Source organism: Lutra lutra, chromosome 10 (genome assembly GCF_902655055.1).
Source record: "Lutra lutra chromosome 10, mLutLut1.2, whole genome shotgun sequence".
NCBI lineage: Eukaryota > Metazoa > Chordata > Mammalia > Carnivora > Mustelidae > Lutra > Lutra lutra.
The window spans coordinates 42,905,157-42,931,408 of NC_062287.1; the positions used below are offsets into that span (position 1 = coordinate 42,905,157).

Sequence of the window (26,252 nt, forward strand, 5' to 3'; positions counted from 1 at the left end):
AGAAATCACAAGTAAGCAGAGAGGCAGGCAGAGAGAGAGGAGGAAGCAGGCCCCCCGCCGAGCAGAAAGCCCAATGTGGGGCTCGAACCCAGGACCTGGGATCATGACCTGAGCCGAAGGCAGCGGCTTAACCCACCGAGCCACCCAGGCGCCCCGATACTCCAAAGTTTTATGGTTAGTAACTGAAAGCAAGCATTTACTATTTCTTTGAGAATAGTACTTATATTTTGTTTAAAATTTGTGGATTAGATGAATATGTATAGTTATTAATGAGGATAATTTATTTAAAAGAACATGAGTCAATTTCATGTAATAAAACAATCAAAAAAATGAAAATTTGGAAAAGATTCTTAATCACAGTATGTCTATAAACCTTATTGGAGAAAATCTTCAAGGCACCCTCTTTCAGATGAACTTTTTGTCAGTCTGAGAGGTTCTGTAAAACATTGTGTTACATATTTTTGATGTCCTAACAAAAGATCTGTCAGCCTTACTTTAATTTTGATCTTTGACTGGAGCTCATTTCTTAAATTCAGAATAATTTGACACCTGGAGAAGGTGAGAATGAGATAGTTATATTTTTGAACCCAACAAGTCCTGGTTCTTTTAGATTTAATATTTTTTGAGCTCATCTCTCTCCTCTCACATTTATTATGCAGTGAGAAAAAGCCAGGTGGCACTTTGAGTGGTTCTCCTGGAAATCTAAGTTATGTCATCAAGTTTATTAGGTATGTATCTTGTTTTCTATACTGCAGGTGACAGTGTTGCCAAACTTTTCACTAATAAGTAACAACTTATTAGTTGTGACTCCAACTACTAATTAAATGTTACTTATTTTCTTCAAACTCTTACTATGGCCTCTTCAAACTCTGCTGGCTTCACTAATACTTTTTTGAGGCCTTCTGGCTTTCATACACTGCATAGTCCTGAAGTCAGTGATAGCTATTTTAGGTTTTTGTGATGGTAACACACAACTTATGGTACCAGAATCTCTTCTAGTTATTCCTTTGCTTCCTAACAACCCCAACCTAGTGGCGTAGTGCAACCACTATTGTATTATACTCATGGATTCTGTAGGTTAGGAAGTCATAAATATAATGTGGGGCTAGGTTGTTTCTCCTCTGTGATGTCTGGGACCTCAGATGGGTAGACTCAATGGCTAGGAATGACTTAGTAACTGAGATCTAGAGTCATTTGAATGTTTGCATAGTGGATTTTGCTGGCTATCAACTGGGACCTCATACCTACATATGAACCCCTAAAAATGACACTCTATATGGCCGATTAGGCTTTCTCATGAATAGTGACTGAGTTCTAGGAATGAGGGTCCTACTAGAATAAGGAGGAAGCTGTATCACATTTTTAGACCTAGCTTTGGAGGTCATGTAGCACCACTTAGCTGGCACATACCCAACCAGTTTTTTGTTTTTGTTTTTTTTTTAAACATTTTTAAATTTAAATTGAATTAATTAACATATAATAATTATTGGTTTCAGAAGTAGAGGTCAGTGATTCACCAGTCTTATGTAATATGCAGTGCTCATTAGAGTACATACCCTCCCCAATGTCCATCACCCACTTGTCCCATTCCCTTGACCTCTCTCCCCTTCCCTCCCCTTCCCTCCAGCAACCCTCAGTTTGTTCCTGAGATTATTAAGAGCCTCTTATGGTTTGTCTCCCTCTCTGGCTTGTCCTGTTTTATTTTTTCCTCTCTTCCTCTATGATCCTCTGTTTTGATTCTTAAATTCCACTTATCAGTGAGATCATATGATACTTGTCTTTCTCTGATTGATTTATTTTGCTTAGCACAATACCCTCTAGTTCCATCCAATCATTACACACCCAAACAGTTTTAAGAGGAGAGAACCTAAATCTCACCTATCTATGGGAAGAATCTCATGTAGGAAGAGCATGTGTGGTGGGAAATAATTTTGTGGCTGACTTGGAAAATACAATCAATAATAGTAGTGTTTCCAAACCAAATTTACCATAACTTTGACTTTTGAATCAGATAGAAATACATCAGGAAGAGATGGCATACAAAAATTACTAATTTTGAGAAGAGTTTATACTGTAAACATGTGAACAGGGTATAGTGAGATTTTGAGGGAGGCCACTGTTAACACCCTTAAGTTTGAAATGTCATGCCTGCTTTTGAATTTTACTATATTCATTATTTCATGTCTTGCTCCTTTTTACAGCAGTATATTTGTAAGTTTCATCTGTGCTCTTGCATATAGCTCAAGTTCATTTTCATCACTGTGCAGAATTCTCTTTTATGAATACATCACAATTTATTTATCCATTCTCCTGTTGAGGGACTTTTTTTTCTAGTTTTGGCCATTGTGAACAATGCTGCCCTACACTTTTATCATGTATCTTAGAGCATATATGCATGAATTTTCTGGGATGTATAACATGAGTAAATCAACTGCATCATAGATCATGTGCATCTTTAACTTTACTTGATAATGCCAAACCATGTGCCAGTGTAACTGAATTAATTTCAAGATCACCAACAGTGAATATAAATATCTTCTAGTTGATATCCTTGATAACACTTACTATTGTCAGACTTTCTTATTTTTGTGTGTCTGCCACTCTGGTATAATGCTGTGGTTTAATTTTTTTCCCCTGATTACTAATGATAGTGTATACTTTTAAATGTTTATTGACCATTTGGATTTCCTGTTATTAGAAATAGTAGTTCAAGTCTTCTGCCTAATATTCTTTTGAGTTTTCTCTTTTATTCTTGTTACTTTTTCACTTGTTTTTTTTTAATAGTCTAGTGCAAGCCACTTGCTAGGTATATGTGCTGCACGTACCTTTTTCTTTTTATCACTTTCTGTAGATGTCAATGTATTAGCAAATGGTTAATTTTTGTTTGTTTAAGCAGTTTTTCTATAATACTACATGATGATATTTTATCATGTGATCTTCTCAATGTAGTTTTTCCTTTTATATTTTGGTCTATAAACTACCTGAAGTTAATGTTTTTGATTTTGTTCTATGTGTGAGAAGCATCCACTTTTATTTATTTCCCTATGAATATTCAACTGACCAAAACATTTATTAAAAAGTACATTTTTCCCCATTGCTTTTTATTTTAATAAGTTATCTCACATTTGCTGTAACAACTGATGTACTTGGTTTTTTTCTTTCCATTTTACTTTATGTTCCTCATGCTCGTTTTTCTTATTCATTTTCCTCATTTTATTTTGGTTTTAATTGGTTTTGACTCAACATCTCACCCTTTTTTATTAGGGAATATTTGTATTCTTCCAAACTATTGTGTTTACCCTTCATTTCCTAAAACTCAGACATCTATGTGTCTCTATATTTATAAATCTGTATATTCAGTATTATATGAAAGCAAGATACCAAGTATTTTCCATCTCTATATTTCCTATTTCTCTTGCTTTGTTTTACTCTGTGTTATGATAAACATTTTAGTGTATTTTATTTCCCTAACCTTTAGCTACCCCAGGATAAGAAATTTAGAAAGTTTTAAGATTTCTCCCAGTCTCCAACTTCCTGAATACCTGGTATTTGTTAAGTTAACTTAGAAATTTTAATCACAGGTGATTATCAAATTTTCCCCTTGCAATATGATTATATTAGTTGAAGAGGTCTTGTTTAGAATTGTATACATTCACACACTATCATTATCCATTTATACACATGGAGGTTAAGAATGAGAGATTGAGTCATTGCTAACCACCTCAGTTTCTCCCATCTTAATTCTCTAATTGGTTTCATTTCTTCATTTATTAGAATCCCTTCAGGAGTATTTTTTATCAAATAGATATATATTCTCTAAATATTTGAATATCTATACTTTTTTCTTTTATCCTGACAATTAAATAGTACCTGATTAGGTATAAGAGTCCAGTATAATAGCTCTGGGGGTGCCTGACTGGCTAAGTCAGTAGAGCATGCAACTCATGATCTCGGGATTATGAGTTTGAACCCCACGTTGGGTGTAGAGATTACTTAAAAATAAAATCTTAAAAAAATAAAAAGAGTCCAGTATAGAAGTTCTTTAATCCATTATCGGTAGCTGTTGTTCTTTATCCTCTAGATTCTGCTATTTTAAATTAAATATCTGATATCACTTTAGTACTTATTTTTTTTTAAACTTATTTTTCTGTCAGGAAACTTTTAAATTTTAATCTTTATGTTTTAATCTTTCAAAGTCTTTATCTGAAAAAAAAAAAAGTCTTTATCTTTAGTGTTCATGTATTTTACCAGGATATATATATATATATGTATCTTTGTTTTGTCCATCTTGCCTGAACATTGTGAGGACTCTAAATTAGAAGACTGAAATGTTTTTAAATTCATCGAGATTTTCTTCTGTCATTTGTTAAACATTACTCTTATGCTAGCTCCTTTCATTTCTATAAGTCTCATCGTTAGCAAATAAAATTCCCTCAGGTTTTCTCCCAAGTCCTTTATCTTTTCTTTTCTTGATTCCATTTCTGTATATTTTGTTATATGTTTGGTCATATATTTCTCCTTGTTCTTCCAAAACACTAATAACCATCTCAAGGGTGTCTACCTTCTCTTTATATTCCCCTGACACATTTTCAGATTTGGAAATTACATATATGTAAAATATGTGTGTGTATGTGTGTGTATATATACTTTTTTTTAATCTCACATATTTGCCTTTTTTCCTTTCTTTTTTTGTGTATGAACATTTAAAGTCTACTCCCTTAGTAAATTTTAATTTGCCTGTTTCCTCTCAGAGAATTTTGTGAATCTAAAAGTCTTCCTTCTGGAGTTTTTTGTTTTTGTTTTTATTTTTTTTCCTTCAGTCCAGGCCATCAGGATTTCTGATGATTACAACACTTTCAAGAACTTCAGGGGTCTTTTATGTATTTCTTAGGGATTCACTCCTTTAAGCAAGAAGTGCTTCTGCAAATCTTCCTTATGTAAACCCATCTTTATTCCTGGATTTTATTTAGATGGCTGAGGGGAATCCAGGAGTCACATGCCTAACCTCTTCAAAAAGTGTTCTGTGTGACTGAATATGCCGACTTTTTAAATCCTTCCTATCCACTATAAAAAAGTTATTGGGTATATTGTTGACTTTTAGTCCAGAGTACACTTCCCTGACAATGAATCTTCTAACTTTTATATCTTTTGCTGTTTGGTTAGGTTGAGAATGTTCCAAATCATGAAGTCTTGGTTCCTTTTTCCTTAACCGTTCTCCCCTCAGTCTGTCTTTTTCTCCTTATTTAACTTAGTAGCAAGAAGGAACCAGGTCACACTGTTCATTCTTTGCTTGGAATGTACCTGGGTAGATAATCCAGTTTCATTGCTTACAGGTTTTGCTTACAACATAGCTGTACTTAATTCAGCTAAGCTTTCCACCACAGTATGACAAGGATCTTTTTTCTTTCAATTTCTAATAATTTCTAATTTTCTTCTGATCCCGTACCAGCAGTTTCTTTAATGTCCATATTTCTACCAATAATCTGATGATAATGATTTATGCATGCATTAAGACAATATAATTTTTCTCTACTATGCTTTTCACTTCATTCTGAGTTTTCACTAGCAGAGTTGTTAATGTCCACATTTATATTAACAGTCTATTAAAGGCAATCTAGGATTTTTCTCTCATGCTGTTCAAAATTCTTACATCTTCTGCCCATTGCCCAATTCCTAAACTGTTTTACACATTTTAGGTATTCACATAGCACCATTCCACTTTTAGGTTCCAAAATCTGTATTAGTTTCCTATTGCTGCTATAACAAAATGACACAAATTTATTGACTTAAAGCAATACAAATTTATTATTTTATAGTTCTGGAGGCCAGGAATCTAAAATAGCTTTCACTTGACTAAAATCATGGTGTTGGCAGGGCTGTATTTCCAGATATTCTAGGAGAGAATCTGTCTTCTTATCATTTACAACTTTTAGAAGCCTCCTAAATTTCTTGGCTTATTGCCCATTCCTTCATCTTCAAAGTCAGCCAAGTGCAGGAGCTTCAAATTCTTTCTGACTCTGCTTCTCCTGCCTCCCTGTGATTATGTTGGACATACTGAATGATTTGAGATAATCTTCCCATCACAAGATCTTTAATTTAATCACATATGCCAAGTTCCTTTTCCTTTGTCAGGTTAGGTAACGTGGTATATAGTCAGGGTTCTCCAGAGAAACAAAAACCAATAGACATATAGAAATAGATTTATAGATGTAGTCCCTCTTCACTGGAGAAGGTCTTTAATTAAACCTTCAGCTGATTGAATGAAACCCACCCACATTATAGAGGGTATTCAAAGTGTACTGATTCAAATTTAAATATTATGTAAAATATGCCTTACAAAAACATGTAGAATAATATTTGGCTAAATATCTGGCCTAGTTGACCCATGAAATTAACCATCACACATAGAAGTAGATTTCAGGGATTAGCAGGTGAACATCTTTGCAGGGCCATTATTCTGCCTACCACAGTGAAGATCTAAAAATGTGAAGAATGAATGGAGTAAAATAAGACAGAAGTGAAAAGGAGGGGAGTATGGCTATAAATAGAGTTGTAGGCCTTTCAAACAGATAAAACATAATTTTCAACAGTGGTGTAGGGGACTAGATGGGAGCTCAGATATCAAGAAATATGGCAAGAGACAAAGCTATAGAGGTGGCCATGGGCCAGCTTTTAGACATAAGGGGTTAGTCTTCATAAAGGGTCTTGATATTTACCCTAAAGTGAGCTCTGAAGTATGGATAGTGAGACAACCCACAGTGAGTCACTGATGAGTTGTAAGTAGGAAATGATGAGATTATCATTATATTTCAGGAAGACCACTCTGGAACCAGTGTGAAGACCTGACTTTCCAGGAGAAGCACTAGAGGTAAGAGAAAAATAAACAGTGAATGACAAAACACTGTAACGGTGACATTGAAGGGAAGGAGCTTAAGACCTAATAAAACTGGGTGATGGTTAAGATGATAAAGATGATAAATACCGGGGCACCTGGGTGGCTCAGTGGGTTAAGCCTCTACCTTTGGCTCAGGTCATGGTCTCGGGGTCCTGGAATCAAGCCCTGCATCGGGCTCTCTGCTCAGTGGGGAGCCTGCTTCCCTCCTCCCTCTGCCTGCCTCTCTGCTTACTTGTGATCTCTCTCTCTATGTCAAATAAATAAATAAAGTCTTAAAAAAAATGATACATACATGAAAATATGCCTACCAAGTATTTGGAAGATTATGTTCATGTCTAAGACAGAAGTGTGATTTTAAGGATAATTGATTGTATTATTAGAAGACAATGTAGGCATTAGGCAATGTTTTCTTAGAGTGATGATATTTGATTATATTCTAAGAAAATCTCATGATGGATTAGTAGGAAATGTGAAGACTCTCAAGAGAATTTCAAAGAGTCTATTGATAAGATTGCCTTTTTTGGTAGCACCAAAGTGAGAGTGGAAAAGCAGGTTTTGGTGAGGATCCTAAGAATGAAGGAAGCAATGGAAGTCTTCCAACTTAGAGATAAAATGAGGTGGAAACTCAGTAATTTACTATCATTTATTTGTTATGCACTGTCTTGGACAAGTTACATATAATTTTTAAAAATCTTAATAATCTTAGCTTTTATTAAGCACAGTGTCAGGCTTCAGCAAAAACGTTTGCATGCATTTATTATTTAATGTCCACGTATTCCTGGTATGGTAACATAGGTATTATCAGTATTACGATATTAAATGTGAAGTAATTGAAGCTTAGAAAGCTAAAACATCTTAACTTACCCCAAGTCACAGAGTGTAGAAGAACTTAAACCTCTCAGACTCTAGTAACTATTCTCTTAAGGAAAGATCTCTCTTTACTGACAAGGTACTTAGTGTAAGTAAATGGTCAAATAGCAGCTATGGTATCATGTACAAGGAGTACAGTAAAGAGACTCAGGGATGCATCTTCAAACAGCCAATGGTGTGCTGTGTGACCTTGAACAAATCTTTATTCTTTCTGTGTCCCATTTTCCTTATCTGCAGATTAGATCTATAGTTCCCATCTGCTGATTTACTGATCAGTATGGCAAATTGTTTGCCCTTTTGTGACTATTCCTTTCACCATTCCCCTCTGGGAATGAGGCTCAGATTCCCTTTCTTCCTATCTTACATTCTAGATTTTACCTGGTGGATGGTGACCACTGAAACTTTAGTATGATTTGGTTTGCAAAATATCAGATGGCAAGACCTCTAAAGTCCATTCCAGATCCTGAGGTTTACTAATGTGCTGCATTTGGCAACGTTTCCTTTTTTTTTTTTCCTCCCCCAAGCTGTAAATGTATTTAGCTGTGAAAGAGAAATGCTGTTTACTGCATTGTTCATGTGTCTCAGTTCATACAAAGCAGAGATCCCACTGAAAGAAAACAATAAGATTAAGTGGAATTTCTTCTCTGTGGGAGAGATTAAAGAAATGCTAAAGTGCATTAAGGACAATGGAATATAGACAATATAGATTCATTACAGATTTTTGAGACATCTTCATAGTCTGGAATTAGTTATAGACAGTGGACAAAAAGAAATGAGCGCTTCCTAGAGTGAACTCAGAAAAAGTAATTTGACATTCACAAAACTCTTCAGTCCGAATCTCCCTCAAAATGGTTGTTTTACTTAGAAATTTAATTTAACAACAGCTGCCAATGATATGGAAGTAGCGGGTGGGCTTTTAAAAGTAAACAGTGAGGTACATAAAGCTATCATATAAGGGAATCACACTCTGTGACAAGCTAAAAAGCATTATCTTCCTTCAGTAGAAGTGTGTGACAGGGCTTGGGGCTGTTAAAACAATTGAAGTTCCTTATAACTGGGAAATTGCCTCTTTCATACAGTCCATCAGACACTCTTCTGGCTGTACTTAATGGCAGATGCTGATGGCAAGCCACAAAGGTGCCACTGGAGTGACATTCCATTTAAAGTCACCCCCAAACAGATAGTGTGAGCTTTCCAAGGGGAGGCATAACAATTGGGCTGGAAGCAGGCAAGATTATAATGCAGAACCTAATAATACAGGAGAGAGTTCTCCAGCCCAGTGACTTGGGGATGGGGCTCAATGGATAAGTAGTGTCATTGCTGCACACATGTGGATTTTGTGTCCCTCTTCCAACTTCCTCTCTAAGCCCTGTGTACTCCCTAGAGAAAGAATGTAGAGTATGGAAGCAATGTGTACTTTTATTTGATTGAGAATGTACCTAAGTGAAAATAAGGAGTGGAAATAAAAACAAAAGTCATTATGTAATGGCATGAAAATTAGATTAGAAAGCAGGAGAACAACCATACATGTGGCCTCTCACAGTGGGACCTCCATTCTGTCATCAATTGCCTCAATGATGTCAAAGTCAGCTCTAAGTTTATTTCTGTGGATTAATAATTGTTTATTTTAGTTGGAGAGAAGGATTTAAGGGATAAAACAAGAATAAACCTATAGGCATTGGCAGGTCCTTTTAAGAAATAAAAGAGAAGGGGCACCTGGATGACTCAGTCATTAAGCGTCTGCCTTCGGCTCAGGGCATGATCCTAGGGTCCTAGGATCAAGCCCTGCATTGGGCTCCCTGCTCATTAGGAAGCCTGCTTCTCCCCTCTCTCACTTCCCCTGCTTGTGTTCCCTCTCTCTCTGTGTCTTTCTCTGTCAAATAAATAAAATCTTAAAAAAAAAAAAAAGAAAAGAAATAAAAGAGAAAATTGACCTAAGTTGAGTATAGTGACTGGTGATAACATGACATGATATCTACTGACTGACTCTTGAATCTACCTCCCCGTCTTCCTCCATCATCTGCCTGTCACTCTTCATGTCTTAATCATTATGAACCTCTCCATGGATTTTCCTGCCTGTTTTTCCAATTCATTTCTACACTTCAACTAGAGGGGTATTTACCAAAATGCAGATCTGCTTGTGTTACTCCTCTGCTGACACATCATTAATTGTTCACTGTTGGCCTCAAAGTAAAATCCAAATGCCTTAGCATATTGCACAAAGCCTTTTGCAGTATGGCCTGAGGGAGTGTTACCAGTAGAAGGCCTAAAGAGAAAAACCTACAAAAACTGGGAGTTGTCTTTATCTGAAGTACTCAGAAATGCTCTTGGGAGAGAGAACAGGAGTCACATACAATAGGATGTGTATAGAAGCTAACAGAAGTGCCTAGCATCAAATAGGAAGGGTTGAGGAAAAAAGCAAAGACACAAATGGGAAAGGTCTGAACCGAACAGATAGAACCGGTGCAAAGAGTGGGTAGCAAGGAAGCTTCAGGAGGACAGTTGTATAAAGTGAGGGCAGAGCTCTTCATTGACCCTGTGGTGAGACAGAGCGAGAATATAAGGGAGGCAGGAAGGGCTCTACACTGCCTCCCTTTCCAGCCTCAGCTCCTGTAACTTGCCTTCCCCTGTGCTATTCTCTTTCAGTGAAAGGAAATATTGAAAGTTCTCTGTGTCATTTCACGTGACTTTGCTCACACTATCCCCATTCTGGAGTAGACTTTCTTTTCTCCAGTGTGACAGACTTTTCTTCAACCTTTGATACCTTGACATGAAATCAATTTCAAAAGCTGAATGGGCCCTTCTTTGGGCCCTAGCACAGTTAATTTTCTTCTCTGTGTCTCTATAGGACCTTACACATATCTAAGAAATATCACATAATTGCATACCATTATTATTTGTTAATGTGGTTGTCTCCACACTACACCATGAGTTTTTGGTGGTTTGGGATGTGCCTTTACTCAATACACTAAATGTATGAGAAAGAGATTGAGGGAGAGATCAATACCTATTAAAGACACTCTCCTTTCTCATAGGTTGAATCCAAAGAACTAAAATAGAGCTCTACATTAAGTATTGTTTTGTTTTGCTTTATTTTACTTTAAATAACCTCTGGGAATGTTTTCTTCTGATTTAAAATAGCTATAACAAAAATGTTCTTTTTACCTATCCATAAGAGGGACACCTGCCTAGAAGAAAAGGATGAGGAAGCTAAAGGACTTTAGATCAAAATGCTAGAGATATGGGGTAGGTAGCAACTTGCTTCTGACACCAAATAGAGTTAAAGAAATGGTTTTAAGTTGCCTCCCAGAGAAAGATGACTTAGTCTGCCTTGTGGGAGCAAGTAAAGAGTAAAAGAGGCTGGATTTGATCTAGCATTGCTTCTATCAGAGCATACTTCCCTTTGGAAGGGTACTTATCCAGACAACTAGATTTGGGGGGAAGAACACATCCCAAAAGACATGAAAATCAAAAATCTTAAGTTGATGGTTGTTTTTTATTTCTCCATTATCTTTCTGGGATGAGGAGAACTTTGTATTATGAAGGATTCAATTTAAGAAAATTCAGTTCTATAAACACTTATTAAGTGTTTACTGTGATGTAACTTACTGTGCCAAGTTGGAATTGTAAAGGACAGATGAAGTCATATGAATAAATGAAAGAGGCAATGTAGAAGAATAACTACATGCTTTAGAGCTTTGGAGCCAGATAGACGTGGATTCATAACTTGAATTTTCCATTGTTCTATGTAACGTACTTTAGTGTTATTATAAAAATAAAAAGGCTAAAGTATGTGGCTCAGTTAAGATGATTCCAGCTGAAAATAAGAGAATACCCATCTAAAAATGGCTTAAGCTATGGTAACATAATGTCTTTACAACAGAGAAATCAAGGGTAAATGTGGTATTAGGATTAGAGCTATATGTCCTGTTGATGTCCGTAGGGACCATGCCTTTTCCACTTGTGTTGTGGGTTGAGTTTGCCATCCCAAAAGATATGTTGAAGCCCTATTCTTCCGTGCCTGAGAATGTGACCTTATTTGGTAATAGGATCTTAATAGAGGTAATCCAATTGAAGTAAGGTGGGCCTTAAAACAATATGACTTGTGTCTTTATAAAGGGGAAATTTGGATATAGAGATGAACTTGAAGAGAAGGAAAATATAAACAAATGCAGGGAGACCACTGTGTCAAGATAGAGGATTGGAGAGGTGTATCTGCAAGCCAAGGAGCACCAAAGGTTGCCAGGAACATCAGAAGCTAGGGACAGGCAAGGAAGGATTCCCCTATAGGTTTCAGGGGGACCATGATTCTATAATGCCTTGATGTCAGATTTGTGGTATCTAGAATTGTGAGATGGTAGGTTTCTGTTGTTTTAAGCCCCACAATTTATGGTACTTCGCTATGGCAGCCCATAGCTGGGAAACTACTACATGTTTTTTTAACTCTGCCATCCTCAATTTTCTTCTTTATGGCAGTCCCTTTGCATACTCACTACTAAATGACTACTATAGTCCTAAGGATCATCTCCTGCCATATCAAAAAGAGAAAAGAGGATAATTTCTCCTGGTGTACCTCTTTTTTAAGAAAAAAAAAAAAAAATTCCTTTTCCAGCACAGAAACTTAGCTTTAGGTCCCCCAGAAGGTCATCAGGTCCCATTGGTTAGTTGTGTGTCACATCTTCATGCTCTCTGTGTAAGCATGGGTGGCCACGTGGATGTATGGAATGTTAAATCTCTCTCATAGAAGGCATACAGTAGTTTCAAAGAAAAGGAGAGATACATAGCTGTTATATAGGCAAGCCATGCCATCTGAGATAACACATAGAAGACTTAAGTAGGTGAAAATAGCTGTTAAAGACTCAACTTCATTTTATGTTAACATTTTATGTACATCTAAGCAGAATGAAATTTTATATCAAAATAACAGCTAGTTAATACATATTTGACAATCTATTGTGTGCTAGGCACTGTGATAGATTTTACATGTTTCATAATTTTATTTTAATAAGCACCATATAAAGACAGTACAGTTAATATTCCCATTCAACAGATGAGAAACCTGAGATAGCGTAAGAAAATTGTTCAGTGTCGCACAGCTAGTAAATGGTGGGCCAAAAATGGATGTTAGGCAGTTTGATTTGAAAAACCAATACATATCATGTCTTTTCCTGTGAGATAGAAAATCCTGTCCCTTAATAATCAGTTTCTCTTTGGAAGCACTATGACAAAGTTGAGATTTTTATGAAACCAAACAAATGCCTTTGGAGATCGTTACAAAGTGCCCTTAACACAGACTTCTATAAATCCACTCTTTTTTTTTTTTTTTCAAGATTTTATTTATTTTTTTGACAGAGAGAGAGAGTGAGCACACAAGCAGGGAGAACATCAGGCAGAGGGAGAGGGAGAAGCAGGCCCCCTGCTGAGCAGGGAGACTGCCATGGGGGCTTGATCCCAGGAGTCTGGGATCATGACCTGAGCCGAAGACAGACACTTAGTGGAGTGAGCTACACACGAGTCCCTATAAATCCAATCTTTATATGTAAAAAGCCCATATTCCTCAGAGGAAAAGATTTTTAGCCAAATTCATGAAAGAATATTTATTTATCTGTTTTTAAATATTTTAAAATTTAAATTCAGTTAATTAACATATAATGTATTATTAGTTTCAGAGGTAGAGATCAGTGATTCATCAGTCTTATATAATACCCAATACTCATTACATCAAATGCCCTCCTTAATGTCCATCACCCACTTACCCATCCCTTCCACCTCCCTCACCTCCAGCAACCCTCAGTTTGTTTCCTATGATTAAGAGTCTCTTATGGTTTCTTTTCCTCTCTGATTTCATGTTCTTTTACTTTTTCCTTTCTTCCCTATGATTATTTGTTTTGTTTCTTAAATTCCACATACCAGTGAGATCATATGACCGTTGCCTTTCTCTGATTGACTTATTTTGCTTAGCATAATACCCTCTAGTTCCACCTATATCACTGCAAATGACAAGATTTCAATTTTTGATGGCTGAGTAATATTCCATTGTATTATCTATACCACATCTTTATGCATTCATCTGTTGATGGACATCTGGGCTTTTTCCATAGTTTGGCTATTGTGACATTGCTGCTATAAACACTGGGGTGCAGGTGCCCCTTCACTGCATTTGTATCTTTGACGTAAATACCCAGTCACAGTAGTACAGTTGCTGGGTCATAGGTTAGCTCTATGTTCATCTTTTGAGAAACCTCCATACTGTTTTCCAGAGTGGCTGCACCAGCTTGCATTCCCACCAGCAGTGTAGGAGGGTTTGCCTTTCTCCATATCCTCACCAACTCCTGTCATTTCCTGACTGGTTAATTTTAGCCATTCTGACTGATATGAGGTGGTATCTCATTGTGGCTTTGATTTGTATTTCCCTGATGCCGAGTGATGTTGGGCATTTTTTCATGTGTTTGTTGGCCATTTGGATGTCTTCTTCGGAGAAATGTCTGTTTGTGTCTTCTGCCCATTTTTTATTAGATTATTTGTTCTTTGGGTGTTGAGTTTGGTAAGTTCTTTATAGATTTTGGATACTGCCCTTTATCCGATATGTCATTTGCAAATAATCTCCCATTCTGTCAGCTGTCTTTTGGTTTTGTTGACTGTTTCCTTTGCTTTGCAAAAGCTTTTTATCTGATGAAGTCACAATAGTTCATTTTTGCCTTTGTTTCCCTTGCCTTTGGAGACGTGTCTAGCAAGGAGTTGCTGTGGCTGGTGTCACAGAGGTTGCTGCCTGTGTTCTTCTCTAGGATTTTGATGGATTCCTGTCTCACAATGAGGTCTTTCATCCATTTTGAGTCTATTTTTGTGTATGGTGTAAGGAAATGGTCCACTTTCATTCTTCTGCAGGTGGCTGTCCAATTTCCCCAACACCATTTGTTGTGTGAATATCCATTGGACATTCTTCCCTGTTTTGTCAAAGATTAGTTGACCATAGAGTTGAGGGTCCATTCCTCGGTTCTTGATTCTGTTCCATTGATCTATGTGTCTGTTTTTATACCAGTACCATACTATCTTTCCATTGGTATTTCCTTGGTATAACAGTACCAAGCTGACATACCATTACAACTTTGTTATAGAGCTTAAAGTCTGAGATTGTGATGCCTCCAGTTTTGGTTTTCTTTTTCAAAATTCTTTTGGCAAGAAAGAATATTTAGAAACCAAATATCAAGTGCTTTTTTATAAGAGAGGTAAGTTTGTTATAGTAGGGAACTCACTAATTTTAGTCTTTGAATCCCAGCTTAGCATTTAGAAAATATATTAATAATTAGTAGCTCTTATTATTATTCCATGTTAGAATTTGTTGTTTCAGTTCTCATGCATTAGCACTGTCATGGACATTAGCATCATCTTAAAGGATATAAACATATAATCTAGAACGGGAGCCATATAAATAGAACTAATCATTATATAGTGGGTTAAATATAATAAGAGGACTATATACAAAGGTATGGCAATTTATTTTCTCTTGTTTGCATGTTTCTTTTTTAATGAATTTTTAACCAATGTCTTCTTTCCTGACATAAATAAATAAATAAATATTTATTTATTTATTTATTATTTATTTAGTGGCTTAACACAATACCCATCTGTTACAGCAGAGTTCAGTAGATCAAGTTTAAGTATGCTTGAATGACTCCTCTGCTTAAAATCTCATAAGAGAATCAAGGTGTCTGCAAGCCAGGCTCTTATCTGGAGGCCCTGGGAAAGAATCCACCTCTGGGCAGAATTAGCAGAATGCAGTTCTTGGATGCTATAGAGACTAAGGTCCCTGTCTCTTTTCTGTCAGCTAGAGATCACTCCTAGCTGCTTAAAATGAAGGCTGGCACTCTGCACTCGCAGTTTTCCACATGAATGTTTGCTTTCTTCTACATCTGCAGAGCAGGTCTCTTTGTCTTCTACTGCTCTCTTTCGTCCTTGCCGTATGTTTTAAAAGGTTTGTGTGGTTATACTGGACCCATCTGGATAATCCAGGAGAAACTCCCCATTTTAAGGTCAATTAATTAGTAGCTTCAATTAAATCTGTAAAGTCCCTGTTGCCATGTAACTAATATATTCACGAAAGGGTATCTCATCACATTCCGTTTCCAGGAATTAGGGCAGGACATTTTTAGAGGCCATCATTCTGCTTACCACACCTAAATAGTAGCTGCAAATAGTTTTAAAAGTCAGATAGTGTCAGAAGACTAAGGGTGGTGGTGGGGGGAAGTCCTGTATTCTGTCTTAAAGACTTTCTCCTCTGCATTGTGTTCCACCAGACCAACTATTTTCAGTTATTTTGCTATTTGTTCTAAAATTTGCTTCCATATGTTTAAAAAAATGCATTTACTGATAATTGGGGTTTTAGTTTGGGACACAATGGAATAGACTCATCTCTGCTTGTTCCTCCCCACTAAGAACAACTGAGAAACCTGGAAATAAAAGAGCAGGATGGTCATGCATAGGAGGACTCTGAAATGTGGAAAGAGAGAAGAGCTGTTAGAGACCACAGGCCTTGAGGAAAAGATAGTAGCCTGGCATCTCCCATCTCTCCCAGGAACAGAACCAGGGAGGGAGGCCTGGGCAGTACATTCTGACTGCCGAGGCACACCAGCAGAGACTGAAAGGCCTTGTTGGCATCTGGTGGCCACGGGAAAAACTTTCTACCCTTATAAGCCCAATCTCTCCTGCTCTCCACTTGGAGTTACCAGGTCCAGGAAGTGCATGTCTCCCACTCCAGGGGTAGAAATGAAACAAAGACCCTTCCTTCAGCACCATATAAGGGAAGCAGACCAAAATCACACTGAGAGAGCTCTAAAAACTCATTTGTCATTGGAAACACAGCCCACAAAAGTAGATTATGACCTGTTTGTTAAGACTAAAAAGGTTGATTATTACCGAAAATAATAAATAGAATTCAGAATCTCCTCTAATATTCCAAATTCTGATGATCCAACCAAAAATCACCTGCCGAACCAAAAACCAGAAAAATATCTCAACCTGAAAGAGAAGACAATCAAAAGACACTGAGATGAATCAAATACTGGAATTATTTGACACAGACTTATAGCCAGAATTTTAAAAATAAGAATATTATAAATACTCTTGGAAAATTTAAGAAAAAGAAATACCACCAAATGAATAAAAGATATAAAAAAGAAATAAAAGTTACAAAACTGAAAAATATAGTAACTAAAATAAACTTTCACCACTCTTATTTAACATAGTATTAGAAATTCTAGCCGGAACAATAAGGCAAGGGAAAGAAATAAAAAGCAAATTACAATATGGATTGGAAAGGAAGAAATACAACTGTCCCTATTTGCAGATGACATGATTGTCTACATAGAAAATACCAAAGAATTTACAAAAACAAACAAGTAACAACAACAAAACAAAAGCAAAAACAAAATCAGCCCTCTCAGAACTAAAAAGCAAATTCAGTAAGGGTGTAGTGTACAAGATCAACACTTAAAAATCAATTGCATTTCTACATACTAGCAATAAACACATTGTGAGTATCAAAATTAAAAAAAATACTTTTTATAGTTGTTCCAAAGAAAATAAAATATTTAAGTATAAATCTAACAAAAGCTGTGTAGGAGCTATATACTAAAACTTGCATGTTAATGAAATAGATCAAAGATGACCTAAATAAGTGGAGAGCCATACTATGTTCATTGATTGCAAGACTCAGGATAATGAAGACATTGATTCTTTCCAAACTGATCGACAGGTTTAACAAAAGTCCCATCAAAATCACACCAAAAAAAATTTTTATAGCTATAGACAGTATTATTCTAAAATGTATGTGGAAAAAAAAAATAAAATGTATGTGGAACTTAAAGGGCCTATTATAGCTAAAACAATTTTGAAAAAAAATAAAGTGGGAGGAGTAACTCAACTTGAAGTTAAAACATTATAACATTTGGGAACAAAGACAATGGTACTGGCAAAGGGATAGACAATCTAATAGTACACAATAGAGAATGCAGAAATAAACCTGACACAAATATGGCTGATTTTTGACACAGATCCAAAAGTAAATTTAATTGGCAGAATGGTAGTCTTTTCAATGAATGATGCCAGAGCAATTGAACATCTGTAGGCAAACAAACACACAAGCCTCTCAATTTAAGAAAGAAAGAAAATATAGGGAAGAAGTCTGCAGGAACTAGGGCTATGTGAAGACTTCCTGTTCTTGACATGAAGAACATGCTCCAGTGGAAAACTGATCAATTACATTTCTTTAAAAGTAAAAGTAAAAACTTCTCGGGGTGCCTGGGTGGCTCAGTGGGTTAAGCCTCTGCCTTCGGCTCGGGTCATGATCCCAGGGTCCTGGGATCCAGCCCCGCATCGGGTTCTCTGCTCAGCGGGGAGCCTGCTTTTCCTCCTCTCTCTCTCTCTCTGCCTGCCTCTCTGACTACTTGTGATCTCTGTCAGGTAAATAAATTTTTAAAATCTTAAAAAAAAAAAGTAAAAACTTCTCTGCATCCTTTTAAGAGGATGAAAAGACAGATAATAAGGTGCAGGCTGAGAGAAAATACTTATAAACCACATATCCAATAAAAGACAAATACCTAGAACAGATAAGGAACTCTTAAAACTCAACAGTAAAAAAAAAAATCACGCGGTGCCTGGGTGGCTCAGTGGGTTAAGCCTCTGCCTTTGGCTCAGGTCATGATTCCAGGGTCTTGGGATCGAGCCCCACGTCGGGCTCTCTGCTCAGCAGGGAGCCTGCTTCCTCCTCTCTCTCTCTGCCTGCTTCTCTGCCTACTTGTGATCTCTGTCTGTCAAATAAATAAATAAAATCTTTAAAAAAAATCACAATCCAGTTAAAATATAGGCAGTAGACACGAATAGACATTTTACTAAAGAGGATATACAGATGGCAAATAAGCACAGGCAGAGATAGCCAACATCTGTAGACATTAAAAGAAGACAGAACCTCAATGAAGGGTGCCTGGAACGTGCAACTCTTGATCTTGGGGTTGTGGGTTCCAGCTGCGCGTTGAGTGTAGAGACTGCTTTAAAAAAAAAAAAGAAAAGAAAAAAGGGACGCCTGGGTGGCTCAGTTGGTTAAGCAGCTGCCTTCAGCTCAGGTCATGATCCCAGCGTCCTGGGATCGAGTCCCACATTCTGCTCCTTGCTCGGTGGGGAGCCTGCTTCTCCCTCTGCCTCTGCCTGCCTGCGAGCCTGTGCTCGCTCTCTCTCCCTCTCTCTCTGACAAATAAATAAAATCTAAAAAAAAAAAAAAAAAAAAAAAAAAACTTAAAAAAACAGTTCAGTGAAATGCTATCACACACCTGTCGGAATGACTAAAATTAAAAGTGCTGCCACAACAAATGCCGACAAGCGACAAGTTGCAGAAAACCTGGATCACATACAGTGCTGGTGGAAATGTAAACCAGTCAGCTGATCTGGAAAAAGAGTGAGCTGATCTGGACATTTTTGGGCAACTTTATATAAATTTATTATTCCAAAGCAAAAACATTTAAAAATATACATTTACTATTATCTTGTATATCATCATGGTTATACAATCTCAACTGCCTTCCTAATATAGAAAATGAAGATGTTGGCTTTTTTTCATTCTCCTTTACCTTTTATCCCAAGTTATCCCCATTATAGTTATCATTATTATTATTGGTTAAATTTGTATAGTGTTTTTATTGTTATGATGACACAAATATTACTGCTGAACCAAATAGTGTCTTGTCATTACATTTCTTATACAAGTTTCTTGTTTTACTGGAGTTAAAATTGGCCTCTTTTTTTTTTTTTTTTCATTTGCTTACATGAATATATGGCCAAGCCTTCTTCCTACCCTTTTTTAAATAGCTCTATTACAACTTTGCACATATAAAATCTATCATTCAACCAAATCCATTTCTTTTTTCCAGTTTTTCCTTGGAGTCTTTTTGAGATTCTCTGTCCTGTACTCCACTCTGGAGGCTGGGAGGCTGGTCTACAGAAATCCTGCTGCACTGTGGAGGTCCTGGAGATTCTGTCACCATTTTAGGAATTCACCTCCTCTTTTTCCTGCTCTGGGTTATCTATTCCCACAAAACCATGTTCTCCTGTGTCCTGACATATCTACCCATTTTTGGTCTGGTGCACATCTTCCAGGAGCTTTCTGTAAAGAGGTGCATGCAGATTGAGATTGTATTTAACTGAAACTTCTTGTCCTTCACCCTCACACCTGATTGAATATTGAGTTGGACATAATGATTCTATGTCGAAAAACATTTCCTCTCAGTATTTAGGAGGCAATAGTCCATTATCTGCAAACTACCATTCTTAACACAAAATCTTTATATATACTATTTTGACTGTCTGGATCAATTTTGAATTAACATTTTATCTTCGGTGTTTGCAAATTCATGACCATTTGTTTTGGTGAAATCTCAGTGGACCTTTTCAACTAGAAATCCATATCCTGATTTCATTATATTATGTCTTTGATAATTTACTTCTTTTCAGTTCCTGTTTTATCCCCCAAGTTTGTATTTTTTAAAAATAATACCTTCTAGATTGATTCCCTAAATTTTATTTATTCTGTTTTTATCTGTTTGCCTTTTTTTTTTTTTTTTTTTTTGTATTTGTGGATGATTTCATTGAGTTTATCTTACAAGCATTTTTCTTTTACTTTGGATATCCTATTTTAATTTCTGGCAACTCTTCCTTACTTTCTGATTGTTCTTTTTTTTTTTTCTAAAGATTTATTTTATTTATTTGTCAGAGAGAGAGCATGCACAAGCAGGCAGAGTGGCAGGCAGAGGCAGAGAGAGAAGCAGGCTCCCCACCGAGCAAGGAGCCCGATGTGGGACTCAATCCCAGGACCTCAGGATCACGACCCAAGCTGAAGGCAGACGCTTAACCAACTGAGCCACCCAAGCATCCCTGATTGTTCATTTTTTAAAGCTTCCTGTTCACTTCTCAGAATGGCTAAAGTAGTTTTCCTTATCTCTGTGGTATTAATTTTTGATCTCTTACAAATTTTCTTCTTTTCTTGTCTCTTATTTTTCTAAGTAGATTTTTTTGTTTCTATTTTCTCTCTTTCATTTTAGATATTTCCTATAATGTTTAATAATCCTTTCTTTCCCTCTCATATTTAAAAGTGGGGTCCTAAAGAGCTGGTTGGAAGTATTATGTACATATTCAGGGCTTCTTAACTGATACACATCAATCTAAACTGGAAATTGGAAAGTATCCCAGCCTTTATATTAGACTTCTCCAATTTTCAATATATGCAGGTCTTTTTTTCTGTATCAGTTATTTTATTTACTCTCAAGAATAATCCCCTAAACTTCTATCAGGAATTTATAAGTCTAGCTACTGATACTTTGAAGCTAGATAGACAAAGGAGGCTAGGATGAGAAATCTTACCTTCCAATATATAACTCCCAGTAATCACTCTGTTTTAAGTACAGAGCTTTACCTCTTTGCTGGGTGTCCCCAAATCCATAGCCTCTCTGCTTTAATTTTTCAGGAACATATACCTCCAATGACCTTCATTGGTGAAGGAAGGACCTAGGTAGACTAAGTCGGTCCTCCTTTGTAGACTTTTAAATAGTCCTGCTGTTGTCAGCCCAGTCAGAAATCTCAAGAATGCTTATATTTTTTAACTTGGAAAAGAAAAAAGAACAGTGAAGTTATTGACCCAGTCCTTATACATCTCTGACACTGTGTTGCCACAGTATTTGATTGTCTCATTTAATCTCTTTACTCCTTTATGATATGGACCCTCCTTACTTCACAGAAGAAGCTGAAGCACAAAGAGACAGATTAAGTTTCCCAGTATCACATACCTAGTCCATGTGGGGGAATTTATTACAATGTCTTATTGGAATTCTTTAGTCTTCGATCAAAATTTGTGCAAAGATTCCAACATAGGGCACCAAAGGATTAGGAATGCCCCTCCAGTCCTTGTTTGTCAGTTCATACTGATAACGTCTTTGACAAACCCTTGACCTGAAACACAGGACCCCACCTTGCTGATTCCCTAAGGCACAGGTATCTTTTCTAGTGTGGGTAATGACAGTGGTTGCTATCCATGTTCTTTAGCTGTACTACACAGGCATTTTCTCTGTGGTCTGGGAAACTTACTAGACAGGGGTCTTTTGTTGGATGTTGTGAAGATGCAGTTGTTTTCAGAACCCATTAAACTCTATCCCTTTCCCAGGATGAGAAAATCTCTTAACAGTGTTTTTACAACACTCTTCAGGCCTGACATTCAGGGACATTCATTAGTATAATCTCTATAATAATCTTAAGGGATTTTTACAGAAAAATAAAGAAGATCCGTAGACGAAAGAAGCTTCTGTTTCCCACTCTAGAAAAATTTATGAGGAAGTGAATTAGGGATAAGAGATGAAAAAGAGTAAACATATTAATGGTTTGATAAATTATTCTGCCACTCATGTAGTACTTTTTTTGAAAATCTGGTCACTTCAGCACACACTCTGTACAATGTCACTGATTTTTTAAATTATGCCCTTCTGTTCTTTGTTAAGGCCACTTGCAACCATACAATGCCAATTGCTTTTTTTGAGAGTTTTGCATTCTCTCTAGTAAACTTCCCTTCCAGATGTTCAGAATGCTGTGTCATGGCGTTGTTGATTTTTTTTTTTTTCCTCTGAACTTGAAATCTGCTTTGCAAAGCTAACTTCAGACTATGCTTGGTGTTTCCTTTCCTGGCTATAATAAACTAACAAACATGGCAGCTTTCTACCCAACGCAAATCTCATTCATTTCACTATATCTTTAGGCCCCATTTATCAGTTACCCTAGAAACTTTACCTCCTTCTCAGGAGTGCAGTTATCCAAAAGGTAGTAAAGAATTCATCAGAAACCTTTCTTTGGGCCAGAGTAGTGTTTTGGCAGATGTTGCAGGATTGGCTTTACAAGTAGGCAGAGAGGCGGGGGGGGGGGGGGGGGGGGGGGGGAAGCAGGTTCCCTGCTGAGCAGAGAGCCCGATGCGGGGCTCGATGCCAGGACCCTGGGATCATGACCTGAGCCGAAGGCAGAGGCTTAACCCACTGAGCCACCCAGGTGCCCCAATATATTACTCAGTTTTATAACTGGTCCCTGCTGCTTCTAATGTATCTCCACTGTGATATCACTTTGATTTCCCTCCCTCTGTCCTCATGAAAATGGACTCTAAAGTCTAATTTGCAGATTTTTGCAGTACATTTCTTAATATACAATAAATCTCTGAATTCTAGCCTAAAACATAGATTGTTTTTTAAATAGGGCTCACACTTAAACCCAGCAAGTCTCAGTAATCCTTATAAGATTAATGCTTATTATTTGAGGTAATAATCTCAATTTTATAAGTTAATATGTAGATATACATTAGCTTGTCCTCTTTATTACTGTTTTTAGTTCTGCTTTTTTTTTTGTTTTTAGAATTACCAGATACTTGATATATGTTCCTTTCTTCACATTGGAACTTACTTTTTTTTTCCCAAGATTTTATTTATTTATTTGAAAGAGAGAGAGAGCACAAGAAGGAAGAGTGGGAAAGGGAGAAGCCAACTCCCTACTGAGCAGGGAGCCCAGTGCAGGACTTGATCCCAGGACCCAGGGGCATGACCTGAGCTGAAGGCAGACACTTCACCAACTGAGCCACCCAGGAGCCCCACATTAGAAGTTTCTTATCATATTTTTCCTCACTTTTTACCTGGTTTGATGCTGTGTAATTAACTGACAGATAACGTATCTAGTAGAACATAAATTCTCAAAGCTCACAATGTCTAAGGACCTATAGCACTAATTTTGAGTTGCAAATTCAGTAACTTACAATCTCCTTTTCCCAGTGGGCTCAGTAGGTCTTTGTTAAGGTCCAGACTCTGGTATTCTGGGTAATAACTCTGATAGAGACAACGCTTTGAGAAGTACTGTTCCTCACAGACAAATGTTCCTGCTTTAGGGAAATAGATGTCATCCAAGATCCCAACATTCCAGTGTCTTGGGCTATTGTTCAGAAGTCCAAATGATTGCCAGTACCATCTGTGTAGCCAAATGTTCAATTCTGAGGCCATTTTTCTCTCTTCTTAAGTCTCATGGTTGGGAAGATATATCAAAAATACCACTTGAGATCTGTAGTCCCTTCACTTACTTTAACTTTCTGCTCAACACTTAGAAAGAATTCTATTTTTAAATGTCTTTAATCCTGATACAAGTCAGCAGGAGTGAGAAATGGTTAGCCATCTTCCTGAAACTTTCCTTCCCTTATATGATGCATGGTTTGGAAGAACAAAGCATCTCTGGTTGATAAGGATGTTTACATTCATTCATATCTAAATGAATCAGTAGAAAGTACAATAGTCATGCCAATTTATCCCTGTCTCCTGTGATCAACAGCAAGCTTTCCTTTTCCCCAGTGCTTAAAAATCATCCTTACTGGATCATGTCTTTTCCAGAAGCTCTGAAATCTCTAAATCAGTGGTTCTAAACCAGGTGCGATTTTGACCCAGAGGACATTTGACAATGTCTGGAGACATCTGTGATTGTCTCGAGGGAGAGGGGGCAGCTACTGGTACCTTTGGAGTAAAGCCAGAGATATTGCTAAGCATCTTACAATGCACAGGGCTACATCCCCCACCCCCAACAGAGAATGATTGTACATTGCACAGATATTGAAAAACCCTGCTGTATATAAAGCAAGCCTCATACTTGCCATGAATGCACAATAACTAGCGTATGCTGATTAACTATTTTTGTTGCTTATTAAATGTATACATCTCTTTAGGTCATTCATTCTGTGAATTCATTCTATGAATTCATTCTATGAATCTATGAAAGATTCATAACTTTTCAAACTTTATTCTCATGATTCACATTTGGCTTTTTTTTCTCTTAAGTTTTTTTTCTTGTTGTTGTTGTTTTAATTTTATTTGACAGAGAGAGAGAACACAAACAGAGGAAATGGCCGGCAGAAGGAGAGAAAGAAGCAGCCTCCTGCCGAGCACAGAGCCCTATGTAGGACTCGATCCCAGGACCCCACTACCATGACCTGAGCTGAAGGCAGAGTCCCAAACCTCTGAGCCACCCAGGCGCCCCACGTTTGACTTTCTTATACAATCTTTTTTTCTTCTTCTTCCTCGTTTTTCTGAATTGGAAGCATTAACACGGTATCTGTGTTTTTGTTACATCCAGCAGCTTTTCCTGTGGGGGAACGGCATCTCACCAACTCCATCCATGTGATTGTTATGAGTCTGCCAATCGTTCATAGAACACATGTGTGATCATGGGGCCCAAAAGTAGGCCATTCTGTCATTTTACAGTGGGAATGACACTTGAGTACACACTTCAGTGAAGACAGAGGAGTATAAGATTGTTCTAACTGCCTCATCCAGTGGCAACACTCAAAAGAGAATGGTCCGTGTTTCTGCTGCTACAGAATCCTCTGTGAATTAGGCAGTCCTTCCACTGAATATCTTCAGCTTATTTAAAATCCTTAGAGGGATGCCTGGGTGGCTCAGTTAGTTAAGCATCTGCCTTTGGCTCAGGTCATGATTTCAGGGTCCTAGGGTCAAGTCCTGCATCAGGCTCCTTGCTCAACAGGGAGGCTGCTTCCCTTTTTCCCACTCCTGCTCCCCCTGCTAGTACTCTCTCTCTCAAATGAATAAATAAAATTTTTAATATAAAATAAAATAAAATCATTAGAGACCTGTACTATTCCTAGCAGCCAAAGAAACTATAGGATATACTTTTCTTTATATAAAGAAATGTTTAAGTAAAGAAGAAATATTCTTCCAGTTGTTTCACCCTTCTTTTGCAATGAAACCAGCTGGAATTAATTCTCAAATCGTTGGGAACAAACCTCTGGTAAGAACAAAATCTTAGTATGCATCCCTTGAAACTCTGGCGTGTGTACCTCCACATGCACTTAGGAAAGAGAATATTTTACAGCTGTACTCCTCAAGGCCGGTCTACCTTCCAGGGGTGTCTGCAGTACCTGCTACTTCTTGGAGATGCATAGGAGAGACCTCTCAGGACAGCCGTGGTTTTCCAAATTTCAGCAAGCATAAAGGTCACCTGGAAAGCCTGTTCAAAAGGATCCCTGGTCCTGCCACAAATATTCAGTAGGCCTGGGGTGGGGCCCAAGAATTTGCTTTTCTAATGAGTTCCATGGTGACACTGCCAGTGAGGCTGCTGTACAGAACGTTTAGAGCAGTGTGGTGGGAGCAGGTCCCTTTTCTGCATTTACCCTCCATCTAGCCTCTGACATAAAGCTCAGCTGCTTTCAGTTGCAAATAGAAGAAACTGGCTTAAATAACAAAGGGAATTTATCTCCTCATACAAATCATAGTTCAGAGGTTTGATGGCTTCAGCTGTACCCCAATTATGTTGCCAACTACCTGGTTCTTTCCAAGTAAATGACCTCTTTTTAAATATTATTCCTAACTGATCATCACTTTTCAGATGTATCTTTCACCACATCCACATAGCAATTTTAGCACAT

General features: G+C 37.2%; 1 long non-coding RNA gene across 1 annotated transcript in view; it reads left to right on the top strand.

Moving 5' to 3' along the window:
* Positions 1 to 658: 658 nt before the first annotated feature.
* LOC125078920 (uncharacterized) overlaps positions 659 to 26,252 on the top strand; it is a 49,399-nt gene continuing 23,805 nt past the window's right edge. The window contains exons 1-2 of the long non-coding RNA XR_007121013.1: positions 659 to 728; positions 6,814 to 6,868. This is a non-coding gene — a long non-coding RNA (uncharacterized LOC125078920). The remainder of the gene's footprint in view (positions 729 to 6,813; positions 6,869 to 26,252) is intronic.